Source organism: Cebus imitator, unplaced genomic scaffold, assembly GCF_001604975.1.
Source record: "Cebus imitator isolate Cc_AM_T3 unplaced genomic scaffold, Cebus_imitator-1.0 Scaffold64, whole genome shotgun sequence".
Classification (NCBI taxonomy): Eukaryota; Metazoa; Chordata; class Mammalia; order Primates; family Cebidae; genus Cebus; species Cebus imitator.
The window spans coordinates 6,656,129-6,668,002 of NW_016107379.1; the positions used below are offsets into that span (position 1 = coordinate 6,656,129).

Sequence of the window (11,874 nt, forward strand, 5' to 3'; positions counted from 1 at the left end):
GGAAATATTCTTATCAACATCGCCAGCCATATTCACTCATCAGCCCTCTTGGCAGTGTTCAATCTGTGGACCTGTTTCTCTTCTAGAGAGACTCTGCCCCAGGTTCTGTGACTCCACACTCTCTTGGTTTTCTAATTCCCTGATCACCTCTCCTTCGTCTCTTTTTCAATTCTTCCCCTCACTCCATCTAAAGAGCTGTGACTTCCTGGGATCATCTCTTCTCACTGCCTCAATGATCTCCTTCAGGCCCCACCTCTATGCCAATGACGCCCAGTTCTGAATCTCCAGCTCCGATCCTTCTCAACGATTCCTGATCCACATACCAAAATGCCTAATGACATCATTAATTGGGCATCCCATGGCATCTCAAACTCAAAACACTCAGAATCTTCTAAAACTACCTCCTTGCCTCCTCACCCCTCCCACCACAATGATCTGCCTCCTGTATGCTCTAGCTCAGTGAGCATCTTCCAACCATTTCAGTTCGTAACTCAAACTGAAAGCCTGGCCATTTTTTAAAATATATTTCTTATCCTCATCTCTCGCATCCACATCCTTCTAAATCAGGGCTTGGCAAGCCTTTTTCTAAAGAGCCAGATAATACATGTTTTCAGTTTTGAGGGCCATGCATCTCTCTCATGACTGCTGGATACCATACTCCCTTCTGTTTTAAACACCAGTGCTGGTCAGCTGGTGTAGAGTGGCTGGATGATATTTCTCAGCAAGTCAATAGAGGACAACAGGCCATTTTCAAACATTCGTTTATTCATTTATTTATTTTGGAGACAGAGTCTTGCACTGTCGCCCAGGCTGGAGTGCAGTGGTGCGATCTCAGCTCACTGCAACCTCTGCCTCCCGGGTTCAAGCCATTCTCCTGCCTCAGCCTCCCAAGTAGGTATTCAGGTGCACACTGCCATGCTCAGCTAATTTTTTGTATTTTAATAGAGACAGAGTTTCATCCTGTTGCCCAGGCTGGTCTCGACCTCCTGACCTCAGGCAATCTGCCCACCTTGGCCTCCCAAAGTGCTAGGATTACAGGTGTGAGCCACCATACCTAGCCCTTTTTATTTTTTAATAATAGAGAATGGATGCCTATGATACAAAATTCAAAAGACATAAAAACATATCTAAAAATGCTGCCCCATCCACTGAGCCCCCTTGCCCAAAGGATTTGGTATTACCAGTTTCATGCATATCTTTTTAGAGATAATTTGTACATACACGACCATATACAAATGCTAGCATATTATATGCATGGTTTTAGAACTTGCTGTAAATGCATTTCCCTCATTTTATCCTTACTAACCACATTGCAGTCTCATGTGAACAATCTATTTTCTTATTAATAAACTTTGAGTTTTATTATTATTTAAAATTTAAAATGGGTATGCAATATCCAAAACCTACAAGAAGGTTTAAAAGTAACACCATGTATACTCATACATCTTCTACCTTCTGAAATTAAATATTGCCAAAGCAGCTAAATCCTCTTTTTATATATCCTGGAATCACTTCACCTTGTTCCCTCCTAGAAGTAACCACTATTCTAGATTTCATATTTATCATTCCCAAACATTTCTTCAGATATTTGTTATATATGTGATGTTTCTGGGCAGTAACTATTATTGTTTTTCATGTTTTAAAGCCTTATAGTATCATTCTTTGCATTTTCGTTGCTATTTGCTTTTGTCACCTTAAAAATATGTTTGTGGGTCAAGTCCAACAGAACTTAAAAATAAAAAATAACAATTTATCTGTGAGATTCATGCATGTCAATATATATTAATATAACTCCTGGATCACTAATATTCACTATGGAATAGCATTACATTATGTGATCATTCTAGTGTTTATCCTTTTCCTCTTGATAGCTGTTTAGGTTATCTCTAACTTTTTGCTATTATAACATTACTGTGAAGATAATTCATATGTTTCCTAACATGCAGAGATAGTTTTTCTCAGCTTATATAATGGAATAGCTGGTTCATGAAGTATGCACATCTCCAAGTTTCTAAATAATTGTTCTCTAAGGTGCTTGCACTAATTCACACTCTCATAGCGGTATATGGGTTCTTACTGTTTCACCTTCTTGCCAGTACTTAGTATATCAAGCACTCTTGGCAGGAAAGATGACACACTCAAATAGGATAATTAAAAACAGTTTAATGAAGGGATTTTTTTCACAGTTGTGAACTCAGGTAAAGGAACCAACAAGAATTGGTAAAGCATCCACATTGGGAGTCACTGACACTCCCAGGACTGAATTGGTAGGCATGGGAGTGTTACTCGAACTTAAGGGAGATATACCTGTGGGAGAGTATGTTTAACAAGAGCTGTGGTTTTCAGTAGAGCATCACAGCCATCATCAGCCCTAGGCAGAGCAGGGAGGGAACCAGGGAAATAAATCCTAAACTCATGGTTCTCTCATTTTCCATTTTCTGGACAGAAGGGTAGAGAGTGGATCTGGAGGGGCAAATAGACAATACTTGGCACTTTATATTGTTAGACTTTTAAATTATTGCCAAGCTGTTAAGGTAAAATGGTCTCTCCTTGTGGTCTTGTTTTGTATTTTTCTGATATCTAATAAAGTTAAGCATCTTTTCATGTATTTATTGCCAATTTAATTGCCTCCCCTGTAAATTGCCTCTTCCTATGCATCACAATTTTTTTTCATATAGATTATATTGACAAATGTAGTAAAGATGTTCTTTATATATTCTGTATACTAATCCTTTTATGGGTATACATGTATTGTCTTTACTTTTTTACAGTTTTTGATGAATAAGAGTTTTAAATTTTAATGTAGTTGAATCAATCAGTTCTTTCATAGATGATGCTTTGTTTTCCTTGTTTAGGAAACCCTCCTTTATACTATCACATTTTGGATTAAGTTAAAAGAAAAGGAAGCCCTCCTTTATCCTGAGTTCATAAAAATATTCTACATTTTCTTATAACACTTTCAATTTTTTCTTTTTTATATTAGGTTTTTAATCCCCTTAAAATTTAATTTTTGTATGCGATGAAAGATAGAGTTCAGATTCTTTTCACTGCATTATCAATTGTCCTAGCTCCATTTGTTAAATTGTTACCCTATTATTACCTGCTGATCTGCACTGTCAGCTCTGTTACATAGTAAGATAGTAAGGTTTCATATAAGCATTGGTCTCTTTCTGGGTTCTCAATTTTTTTTCACTATTTCTTTATACCTGCCAGAAAATACAATTTTAATTACTGTGGCCAAATAAGAAGACTGGATACCTACCAGAACAAATCCCTCCACCTTACTCTGCTTTAAACTCATGCTAATTGCTTTTCCCTATAAATTTTTAGAATCAATTTGTCAAGCTCCACAAAATACTATAAAGCTTTTAATTGGAAGTACATTAAATTTGTGAATTAATTTATAGAGAATTTACAATATTATAATATTAAGTCTTCTTATCTACGTACATGGTATATATCTCCATTTATTTAGATTTATCTCTAACTTTTGTCAATAAAGGAATAAACATTTCTCCACAAATGCTATGCTCATATTTGGTTAGATTTATTCTTATCCATATGTCCCTTAAGTTATCACAAACATTTAAAATTTAATTTTCTAATATCTGTGGTGCACAGGAAGTGAATGATTTTAAAATTTTAATCTTTATACCCAAAAACCTTGCAAAACTTGTTAATATAATAATTTGCTTGAAGAGTCTCTTATGTTGTCTTAATCTATAATAATTTACTCTGCAAATAATTATAATTTTATTTAATCCTTTCCAAGCCTTGTACCTTTTTGTTTGCCTGTCTTAAAGGGTTGGCTAGAGTCTTCAGTACAATGCTGAATGGAAGCTGTGCTATTGGGTCCCTTGCCTTTTCCTGAGTTTAAATCAATTGCTTCTAACATTTTCCTTTTAAATATAATGTTTGCTGTTTAATTTTGTATGTTTTTTATCCCTTTACCAGGTTAAGAAAATTCTGTTTCTTCTTTCCCAATTTTAAAAAAATACAAATGAGCGTTAAATGTTTTCAAATGATTTCTGCATGTGCTAATGACCATATGACTTTTTTCTTCTTTATGTGAACCATCTTTGTATTCCTGAGATATAATCAATTTAATAATGATTATATACATTTATATATATATATATCTATATATATTATAGGCATGTGGTTTGCAAATATTTTTGTTTTTGCATCTATATTAATGAATGTGAATGATGTGTAACTTACATTCCTCATGATGGCATGTTTATTTTGCATCAAGAGCTTAGTAGCTTCATAAAATGAATTGATGAGTGTTCCTTAATCTATTAGCTTCTAGAAGAGTTTGTGGAAGTCTGAAATTATTTGTTACTTGACAGACTGTTAGAACTCATTGCTAAAATTGTGTAAGATGGGTGTTTTGCCACATGTTCTCACTCATAGTCGGGTGTTGAACAATGAGAACACATGGACACAGGGAGGGGAGCACTACACACTGGGGTCAGTTGGGGGGAAATAGGGGAGGGACGGTGGGGAGTGGGGAGCTGGGGAGAGATAGCAAGGGGAGAGATGCCAGATGTATGTGATGGGGAGGAAGGCAGCAAATCACACTGCCACGTGTGTACCTATGCAACAATGTTGCATGTTCTTCACATGTACCCCAAAACCTAAAATGCAATAAAATAAATAAATGGGAAAAAAAAAGATGGGTGTTTTACAGATAAATATATTTTAAACTACTGATCCTCTTTCTTCAAATGCAATAAACTATTAAAGTTTTATATTCTTCCTAATTCAGATAATAAATAACACTTTAATAGGAAATTGTCCGTTGCATTTAAGCACTCAATTTTCTTTGCATAAAGTTATTTGTGGTACTATCTGTTACATCTGTGGCTATTCTTCTTTTATATTTATAACGTTTCATATTTGTGTATTCTCTTTTCTTCATCAATCTTGCCAGAGGTTTTCTTATATAGTCTCTTCAATATTTATTATATATTTCTTCTCAATTTTATTAATTTTTGTGCTTAGATTATTTCCTCCTTTTTGTTTTCTTGCTTTTTATCATTTTTAGTATTTTCTTATTTTCTATGTAAACATTAAAGTTATAAATTGCCACCTGCCAATACATATGTACATTTTCAGCAGTTTTACTATGCTATGCATAGATGTGGGTTTCTTCATATTCATACTAATTAGAATGCGCTGAGATTCTTAAATCTGTAAATTTATATCTCACCAAATTTTTGAAAATTTCAGCCATTATTTCTTCTATTTTTTTCTGTCTAGTTCTTTCTTCTGTTTCTGAGACTCTAATTACACATATGTTAGACCTTCTGCCCTGGTGCCATAAGTCCCTGAAGCAGTGTTCAATTTTTTAAAATAAAATTTAGCTTTTGGAATAGTTTTAGGCTTAAAGAAAAATAGTGATGATAATACAGAGAGTTGCCATATCCCCCACAGTCAGTGCTCCCTATTATTATTATTTTATATAGTATGGTACATTTTTTAGAATTAATGAACCAAATCAATATTGACACATTATTTTAAACTGAAGTCCTTACTTTGTTCATATTTCTTCTGTTTTTACCTTCTTCTGTTCCAGGATTTCATGTCTCCTTAGGCTCCTCTGGGTTCTGATGATTTCTAAGACTTTGTGTGTGTGTGTGTGTGTGTGTGTGTGTGTGTGTGTGTGTGGCCTTGACAGTTTTGAAGGGTACTAGTCAGGCATTTTAAAGAATGTCCCTCAACTGGGATTTATATAATTTTTCCCCTGACTGTTAGACTAAGGCTTCTTTGGGTTTGGGGGAGGAAAATCAGAGTCAAAGTGACCTTTTCATCGCATCACATTAAGTGTACATACTATTAACATGACTGATATGGTTTAGATCCATGTCCCCACCCAAATCCCATATCAAATTGTAATCCCTGGAAGCTGCAGCAGAAGCTGGAGTCTAAGGACTCTTGTGACAATCTCCAGGTGCTCTCCGAGAAAAAAGGGGAAGATGCCACTGGAGTCATCTTCCTTTGATGCCACTATCCTTCCCTTCTTGCTTACCCTCAGTACCAGACAATACTAGTCCTTCCCCTTCTCCAGTGTCTTACATCACTTCCCAGGAGATGAAGTGTATTCTTCACTGGTTTGCCAATTAGTCAGGTCCCCAGGGTGAACATTTCCTGGGGGATGTGGTAGCTAAGGCAGTGCCAGGAAAATTACAGCCACTGCTGAATAGTCTGGTGCAACTTAGTGTGTCTAGGGCAAACCCACCACCTTGTATCTTTGAGTGCCAGCTATGTCTTTGGGATCAGTGGTTTCAAGGCTGGGCTTAGCAGGAGTGCAATGAATTTGTCAGGCAGCTGGAGCTCTGTGAGCCAGACTTCATGGCAAAGTTTTACCAAACAGTGGCTGCTACAGCTGGTAAGGATTGATACGTAGTCAGACCAAAGACGATAACTGCAGTTGATGGAGCCAAGGCCATGACTCTACAATGAAAACTCAATTAAAACATGTCACCTAAAGTTCTGGAACGGGTATTCTGACCAGCATACTGAACTCACTGACCAGTACAAGCATGGTTATTTCAACATTAATAGCATGTCAACTGGACTCCTATTGTAAATGTTATCAATCTAAGCAATCCAGCTCATTGGTCTATCTTCTAGTTTGCTACTTTCCAAGAGATGTCAAACCCTCAAGAATTTGATGGCTTCTTCTGCAGCTATAACCTGGCTTCTTCTGCAGCTATAACCGAAAGGAATCTACACATTATAACTCAAGCCCACTGCTGGCTCATGAAGTGTGAAAAGTAGAACTCTTCTTCCCCAGAAACAAGTCAGGACAATTAAAGTTTGTATTTTTACACTTAAAATAAAATTGAAATCCCCAATGTTGGGGGAGGGACCTGGTGGGAGGCGACTGGAAAGCGGGGGTGGTTTCTCATGAATGATCTGGCACCATCCTCCTGTGCTGTTCCCATGATAGAGTTTGTTCTCAAGAGATCTTTTTAAAAGTGTGTATCACCTTCCCCCTCTCCCTCTTCCTCCTCCTCTGGTCATGTAAGATGTGCCTTCCCCTTCACCTTCTGCCATGATTGTAAGTTTCCTGAGACCTCCGCGGAGGAGGAAGCCACTATGCTTCCTGTACAGCCTACAGAACCATGAGTGAATCAAATCTATTTTCTTTATAAATTACCCAGTCTCAGGTATTTCTTTATAGCAATGAGAGAACAGACTAACACAATGATTTATCACTATTGATGTTGACTTTGATCACCTAGCTGAGGTGGTGTTTTTCAGGTTTCTCCACTACAAAGTCACTCATTTCACCACCACTTTGCCTACTGTACTCATTGGAAATCAGTCACTATGCATAGCCCACACTCCAGGAGTGGGGAGTTACGTTTCACCTTCTTGAGAAGGGAACAGCTACATAAATTATTTAGAGCTCTGCATGGGAGATTTTTCAATCCTTCCATTTATTTACTTATTCACTCATTTGTATCAGAATGGATTCATAGATTTTTATTTTATAGTTTGGGTTATAAAACAACATTATTTTTTTTGCTCAGATTGACCAGCTTTGGCCATTGGGGGCTCCTTTGACATACCCCATTATTGTGGGGCATTGCTTTATTGTTTTTATTTTTGTTTTCCAGTATTTATAAGATACTCCAGGACACAGCAGGAAGGTGTCATCTGTAAGTCAGAAAATGGGCCCTGAGCAGACATTGAATCTGCCCTGATCTTGGCCTTCCTAGCCTCCAGAACCGTGGGAAATAAATTTCTATTGTTTGCAAGCTACCTACCTTATGGTATTTTTGTTACAGCAGCCTGAATGGACTAAAACAACCCCCTTGGACAGCTGGTACAAAAACTGAGAATATTTAGTCTCTCTAGCTTCAGTTTTCTTATCTATAAAATGGGGATAGGCTTGTTATAAGTATTAAATGAAGTATTATGTACTTAGCTTGGGACCTGACTCAAGTACATGCTCAGTAAAACTTTTAGAAGCTATCATTATTTATTGACCATACATTTGCATAAAACAGGTGTTAATAATTTGACCGTTTGATACATCCTTGATTGTTTTATTAATAATGGTTTTGGATAACATTTCTGCAGGGTAAAATAACGTTGAAGAATTTTTAATATTACCTGACATTATTTTTTAATCAAGTACAGTGTCAACTTGAAAAAATTCAAGTATATTTGTGAAGATAGGTTCAATTCTATAGTCATTGAAGCTTAAGTGAGAGAGCTCTTATCAAAGCCCCTGCAAAATATGAGTCCTTCACTAGCTATCACATCATTCACTAATGATATTTTGCCTGGAAGTGTTTTCTACTCAATTTTTTTCAGTGTGTTGGGGAGGCCAAAAGAAGAAAAAAAAGGCAACTTTTGCTAAAAATAGCATAGCTTGACTCATCATCATTTTAGACAAATACGTAATGAAACAGGAAATAACTTTGAAAGCCCTCTTAACTACACTGATATACATGTGTTTAAGCAATGGTGGGGGAAGGTGCTAGATTTGAGAAGGGAAACATCGGGGATAACAGGTCCACAAAGGAGAGTAGAAAGAGGCATGCCAGAAGCAGACCTTGGCTCTCCTCCCCTAAGCTCTGATGCTTGAGCAAGGGGAAGAGAAAAGAGAGAATCACATCTGCCCACTGCAGTACCACCAACCACAGGTCTGGCTTGCTGTGAGAGGGGAAAAGTGTTGACTCAAGTGGGCTTGGACCAGGACTAGAACTTCTGACATCCACAAGAGCCAGAATGCCAGGGGGACTTTATGAGATGTCAGTAAGACACCTGCTACTGGGGTTCCTCATAAGGGAGAAAAGAAAGTTCTTCACATCTGTAGCTCCACAAAACCACCCTGCTCCGTGAACCAGTTATATGTCGGAAGAGCAGGATGCTGGACAGCAAAAACGAATAAAAACTAAGAAATGTGGTTCACAGATATTTAACATGGAAAAGTATCTAGCAGATTTTTTACAAGGCTGGCCACTCTCAGACAACCACTGCAAGGCAAACTGAACTATCCACTGCCCAAGACAAGCCTGAGAAAGAGGTAAAGAAAGTTGACAGTGGGAAGGGAGATGGTACAATGAAAATGATAGCATTCATGGGGAAAGTGAGGCTCTTAGCAGTGGCCAGCTCTCTCCACTGAGGACACTGAAGCTGAGCATTTCCCTGAGACAGAAGAGAATGACCAGGCCTCAGTGAGGGAGGTGACCTGACCTCCTAGCAGGATGGGGCTGTCATGGAAATATTTCCCAAGATCTTCGTGAGAATGCTATAGTACGGCACCTCTTTAGTGACTTTCTGAGCCTCCCCTCTTACAAATCACAGATGAAGCTCGTAAAACAATAACTTGGAAAAGAAATCCTGAATGTACACATTCAAGTAAGTCTGGATTTTAATATACGTGTGTGTGTGTGTGTGTGTGTATCTGTAGATAAGATCTTGCTCTGTCAGCCAGGCTGGAGTGCAGTGGCACAATCATAGCTCACTGCAACCTTGAACTCTTGGACTCAACCGATCCTCCCTTCTCAGCATCCCAAGCAGCCTGTGACTACAGGCACCCACTAACACACATGGCAAAAGGATTTTAAAAATGTTATGACTCTAAGATAGAGAATGAAAATGGCCTGGTTGCTAACCTGATGGATGTCACTGCTGTTTGCTTTTGCCTCCATCCCTGTCATGGTAAACTTGGTGCTATAAAGTGTCCAGTTTACATGCCTGGGCTGTGGAGTCACACAATCTTGATTTTAAGTCCTACTTTGCAACTTCCCAGCCACACGAACTTTGGCAATTTATTTAATCTGACTAAATAAAAAAATACTTGGCAAGCTCCTGGCATGATACCTGTTATTAAGGAAGTGTGCATTGTCGGCTATTGTTTTTATCAACAGCAGCTCCCCACGAAGTCAGTAGCCAGCTAGGAAATCTTCTGTTGATTTTTGTTTTTCCCCAGTTGGGAGTCATTTTAAGCTCTTTTACCCTAAAGACAACAATATTATGGAGTAGAATACGATCCCATCAATTCTTAGCCTCAAGGGCAAGACTTCAAAGACGTTTTCTGCTTTGCAATAAGCATGGTGGGCATTACTCCCCACTTCCAGGTGAAGGGTGTGGATTGCATCCATGTAGGTCAAGTTCTTGCTCACTTTCCTCTACCATTAGGGAGAATTGGAAAGGCAAGTTTGCAGAGCACAGAGAGAATCTTTATGATGCTCCATTCCAGACGCTCTCATTTGGAAGAAGAGGCACATAAAGGTTAAGATCATCCAGCAAGCAGTCAAGACAGGATGTTTTGCCCTACTTTGCAACTTTCTAGCCATGCAACCTTAGGCAATTTACTTAATCTTACTAAATAAAAAAAATATATATATATTTGGCAAATTCTTGGCATGATACCTGTTTGTTCCGTGTCAGCTATTGTTCCCAAACAATGATAGCAAATTCTTTCAGTCCATCCCCAAACACAGTGCCCTCCCCTCCACACTGTGTGTGGATCCTCTGCCCGCCCTGATAGGACCAGCTCCGAAATCTGCAGGGTCAAAGGTGATTCTTTGGTTAACATATACCAAATGCTTTCCTTTGCAAGTCAGAGATTTTAAACCACAGCCCCCTCCCTGTCTTGAACATTCATTTCTTTCCTGCAAACAAGCAAAACATACTGTTTTCCTTGAAATTCTGCATGTTCAGCGGGATAATTTTGGGCATCGAGGTGGATTGTAATGCAAATGCCCTTGATTTTCTTGGGACTCTCTTTCTCCCGTGAATTTCAGTGAGTGATAGGCTCCCTTGAAATAAATGCGCTTTTGATAGATGAAAATTCTCTTTTCCCATGTGAAATGTGCTTGGTGGCAGATACTTCCATTTGGCAGAATTTGTTTAATAACTCAGCGTCGTGTGGGCTCAGCTGGGCAGAGCTGAAAAAACCGATAATCTGGGGCTAGGACCCAGAGAGGGCCCGGGGTGGGTCAGGGTAGGGACCAAGATACAGAAAGCTAAAAACTGGGGTCTCCACATCAACCAAGAACCAGGAACTGGAGTGACTTGTAGGTGACTAATAGGTGCAAAGAACACAAATATGGAGTCAAGGTAAGCAAGGGTGGGAGGGGTGGGTACAGATGGACAGAGCTCAGGAGTGAGAACAATATCAGAGCAGCTGTGGTTTATTCTGTCCTTTGTGTTAGAGCAGCTGCATTTTGAGCCTGCTCTAGCTCATTATATGGAAGAATTCTCTTCTTATCAGAGCAATCTAACAAGATAGGCAATCCAGGAGAGATGAGCTTCCTGTCACCAGAGGTGTGCAACTCCCAGCAAGACTTCCTGCGCTGAGGGGGTGGTGGGACTGGATCACGGGTGAGGTCCCTTCTGCACTCAGATGCTGTGATTTGTGTCACTCCTTGGGGGAACCCCCTGCCATGGATCCCCATTGACCTCCAGGTCACAGGCTGGTTCCTGGCACGGCCTCCAGGGCCTCCTCTGACCTGGCCCCAGCCTCCTCTCTGGTCATTCCACCACATTGCCAGTTGTCTGGGTTCCATCTTGACACCCCTGGAATCATCACAGTGTGTGCTGTTCCCTCTTGCATCTGGGCCCTTCCTTAGCCCTTTACCTGTTACGCTTATCTCTTCTTTGTCCTTCATCTGATTAACTCGTGCTCCTCCTTCAAGCCCCTTCCTCCTGGAAGCCCTCTTTCCTGAGCCCTGAGAATGGCCTAGTGTCTCCTCTGGGCTTCTACTGCCCCTGGTTCTTCCCATTCATAACACTCAATACACTGCTCTGGAATTCTGACTCATTGCACTGAGAGCAACAAGAGGCAGAGAGTTGTCTGTCTTGTTCATTTTTCAACCCCCAGTGCCCAGTGTCCTACCTGGC

General features: G+C 39.3%; 1 pseudogene; it reads left to right on the forward strand.

Annotated features, from left to right (window-relative positions):
- The first annotated feature begins 5,981 nt into the window (after window positions 1-5,981).
- On the forward strand, window positions 5,982-6,405 carry LOC108305522 (annotated as a pseudogene).
- The last annotated feature ends 5,469 nt before the right edge of the window (window positions 6,406-11,874 follow it).